Here is a 4,503-nt window from a genome sequence, read left to right as displayed (position 1 = left end):
ATCAAGTAAAATCTTGTACAAATGCAGCAAATCGGCCTTTCATACACTACTCTAATCTCGTGACACCATCTCACACCCAAAAGCTAACAGGCTAAGCAGAGCTGTGACTGGTACAGTGAAATGCAGTCTTGCTTTCTTGAAGTGAATGCACTGAGAACTACAACCAAATTTATCTTGACAAGTATCTAGTATCACCTTTTTGGCCTGCTGTTCCACAGTATGCTCTGTTGCAGGGTTCAGCAGGCTTTATAGAACACTGGCAAGAATCCCATTCAATTTAATAAGCAATTGTAGCATGGCTTGTTTTAGAGCTGCTAAATAACACTGAGTGTCCCGTGTACATAGTGGTGTTAAAGAGGGGGAGTGTGTTGCAAATCATAGTTGCTTGTGGCTATTTCTCCTTAGGGTGAATGACATTTGCTCAATGTTCTGGAAAACGTATTTGCTGGTGTAGCAATTATAATTACCCTAATGTCCCAATGTTTGTAGCCTCACTTTATAATTATGAATCCAGCTACTTAGTGGATCATTTGTTGACATGTTTAATTATAAATGTCCATAAAATTGCATTCCCTGGAGTATAAGAACACTATCTGATACCACTGAGATGAGCTGAAGTGGAATTTGTAATGCAAAACTACATCATTCAACATTGCTACCTGACAGTATTAATGCTCTGGTGACTAAACACCATCACACCCTCACCGAAATGTCCCAACATCTAGTGTACAATGCTCCCAGAGGAGTAGAAGCTCTCATGGCAGAAAAGTGGGACAAACTACCTAATAGTTTCAGAAAATGTGTTGGCTGGTCTATGACCATTTTTACTCTCATACGCTTCAGCTCATTCTTCTGTAAAATGGGTTCGGTTGTAGAGGTTCCAACACCATGTTCAGGGATTATAGCAAATAACATTCATGCCCTGAATGCTAAGAGTAGCATGCTGTGCTTTTGCTTCAAGAAATGGCAGGCTTACCCCATCACAATTTTGTCTGATCAAAACACCTTTCTGGTCAACAGGGGTTGATTGCTTGGGGCCTCTGGTGATAAAAATAGGCCATAGAGTGAAAAAACACCAGGGCCCTTGACAGAACAGAGACCACACACTGCGAATACTTAGTCGCCTGAGAAAATCTGTGCAACAATGCCTTCCGTTTGAAGAGCATGAACACAGGCATTCAGATTTCAAAGAAAAACTTCAGATTTAAAAACAAAAGACTTACCTACAAGAGGGCTTTGTATTAATGAAACAAGCCCACAAAAAGCACATCAAGGTGGATTACTAGCTTAAGTCAGTTTAAATCAGTGGTTCGCAAAGTGGGTAGCGGGCCCCCTGAGGGTGGCATGTAGCTAATGCAGGTGGGTGGCGGGAGGCACAAGTAGGAAAATGATGAAATGAAATAATTCCTCGTGTCTTTGTTTTGTTCACTAAGAAGATGAAGTTTTGTGTGAAATACAACGTCTAACCAAAATTCAAGTGTGTGTGATTTGTGACTCTCCAAATCTATGCTCATAATAAGTGGTTTATTTTTTTACTGTGGGAGCAGTTCCTTCTTATCTGAAGGAGAGTGGGCATCTAGAAGATTATTTGCATTAGGCACAATGACCTTATGTCCTGCTTTTCTGTGGAGATTGACGTGTCCATGATGGGTGCACCATAAATTACCAGAGTCTACCCATCTGGACATGTATTACTAATACTGATAATGTACACAGAGACACAATGCAAAGAGATCAATACAATGAGGAACGGGACCTTGATATGCACATTTAGTGGCGTTTGGAAATGTGATTTGGCACTGTGGTTCGAAAATGACATTTGCACAAATATTACTGTGTGCAGAAAAGCTGAATGGCATGTGGAGCTAGAAAAACAGAGTGCCCCGCTATAAGCACTTTGGAGAAAGTAGCTCTCAGTTGGACAGATAGCCCTAGACCCCTCTACTTTCATCATGCTCCACAGGGACCAAGTGATCCCTCCATTTACATTATCTGAACCAGCCAAAACCACTGTGCTTAAGTGGGTCTTTCTACAGAGATTATTATAATAAAGGGATTATTATGATAAAGAACTGAGGACGCAAATGTATTTGTATGGTTTTCTTGAGCTAAAGGACACTTCCTAGTATCCCCGTTTATTTAATTATTATTTTTCAACAGAAGCAGTGCAGTCACTAAAATCAGAGCAATATAACACTGATTCATACAAGATTAAATTAGTATTATTAGTGCTGGGAAACACCACGACCAACACTGCCCCCTGACAACTGCCCCGGGAATAGCAACAACAGGGATTGGTCATAGGCCACCCAAATTCTTGGCCCATGAACAGTAGCATGTTACTCCTTAGAAGGTACACCGTACTGTTCTGTTTGTGAAAAGCTTTGTTCAAACATCAAAAGACACCACACAATCCAAAAGGTATGAAGATGACTCCTAAGTGCAGCACCTGCGATCTCTTACATTTTATCAGTGTAAATAAATACTTCCAGATTGTTCTTTCCTGCATCACTTTCACATTTCGGTGTTTCATTTTCCTAACACGCCACACACGTAATAAAGGGACCTAAAGGGCAGTCAGCTTGACACAAGACGTGTTCAATGTGTGAATCTGCAATTTGTGTGTGTATGCCAAATTTCACACACCTGATAGCTGTTACCTCACTCATGATCACTCCTATTTTTGAAAGTGTCTTAGCAAAGTCTAAAACTGGCTTTCATTGAGAATTCTTTTTCCATTCACACTGGTAGCGTTTCAGTCACAAACCCGCCACATGATTAAAAACCAAGCATTTCCTCTGACTACTGTACATTAGATGGATAACCAAAGCCACCTCGTTAGTTTACTAAATCCTGTGGTTTCTAATGTGTGTGTGTGTGTGTGTGTGTGGGGGGGGGGTTTCTAATGTGTGTGTGCACCCCTTACCTCTGTGTGTGTGTGCGAGGGGTAGTAAGGAAAATGAAAATATGCTATGCATGTCACTTGTAATATTTCCACTGTAAAAGTGATTTGCCACTTTGTTTTGTTTGATAAGAAACTGCAGTTTTATATGAGTTACAGAGTTTAAAATGAATTTCACTTAAGATTGAAAGCAAAAAAAAAAAAATATACACTCATGTATTGGTTGGTGTTTTACAAAAATAAAAAATAATATTAATACACCATAGGGTTTTTGTTTTAATAATAAAAATACATTTGTCATTTTCAATGCTTCACATCAATGCACACATTATACAAAAATGCTTTTAAACTATTGTACACCTAATAACTTTTTTTTTTTTGAATAGCAAATTTTGCACAAAAATTAATTAATTCATTCATTCATTATCTGTAACCGCTTTTCCAAATCAGGGTCGCGGTGGGTCCAGAGCCTACCTGGAATCATTGGGTGCAAGCTGGGAATACACCCTGGAGGGGGCGTCAGTCCTTCACAGGGCAACACACACTCACACATTCACTCACACCTACGGACACTTTTGAGTCACCAATCCACCTACCAACGTGTGTTTTTGGATTGTGGGAGGAAACCGGAGCACCCGGAGGCAACCCACGCGGACACGGGGAGAACACACCAGCTCCTCACAGACAGTCACCCGGAGCGGGAATTGAACCCACAATCTCCAGGCCCCTGGAGCTGTGTGACTGCGACACCTACCTGCTACGCCACCGTGCCGCCCCCTAAAAATAAAAAAATAAAAAAAAACTGAAAACCTTTTTTTTGTCTCCTAAAGTACATTCAATGGTCTCAAAGCAAACTAAACTGTTCTCAAAGTAAATATGACAGTAATTACAAATTTTATTTCCCCCATGATATACAGCTTAACACAGACAGAAGGAGACGGGTGAATGATGGCACTCTAGTAGGTTCACCTGAGTCTCTCTGAGCTAGTGCTGATATCCAAATTGTTCTCATGGGGACATTTGGTCCTGTACTAACGTAACTATGGAAACAAATCGGTTTACACCCAGACCACATCTTCACTCCGGTCTAACCTCAGCGCTCTCAGCAGAGTGAGAGTGGAACCAGCTGCAAGGTTGTGGGCTTCTGGACATCTGCCCTGGGGCAATTTCACCTTCCTCAGTGTTCCCCCACTCTGGTTTTCTTTCATCACCACTCCTCCTGTTTCTCTTTCATTCCCTCAGCAACTCTCTCATTTGATCCTTATCCTCCATCTCTCTTCCTCAGCCACATGTTCTCCACCAGCTCTCTTTTGAAGATTGTCCTTGAACCGGTTTCTGAGCGATGTGATGCTTTTTAAACATTCCCTCTAGTTCTGCTGTCTGAAATGTTTAAATATATACAAACTTACAAAGACAGACATGGTCATAAAGAAGCGTGTATTATGTTGACTACTTATTAGATTGCATACTATGCAGCTACACATCTGTGGACCACTTTTCATCCAACATTTCTTTTTAAATAAAGGCTATTAACATCAGTGTTCACAATTTTACTCTAATAGACTTTTTATCAAATTACTTTGCTACCTTTTTTGGTCTGT

Source organism: Hoplias malabaricus, chromosome 1, assembly GCF_029633855.1.
Source record: "Hoplias malabaricus isolate fHopMal1 chromosome 1, fHopMal1.hap1, whole genome shotgun sequence".
Taxonomy (NCBI): domain Eukaryota; kingdom Metazoa; phylum Chordata; class Actinopteri; order Characiformes; family Erythrinidae; genus Hoplias; species Hoplias malabaricus.
Note: the sequence above shows the minus strand (reverse complement) of the source record.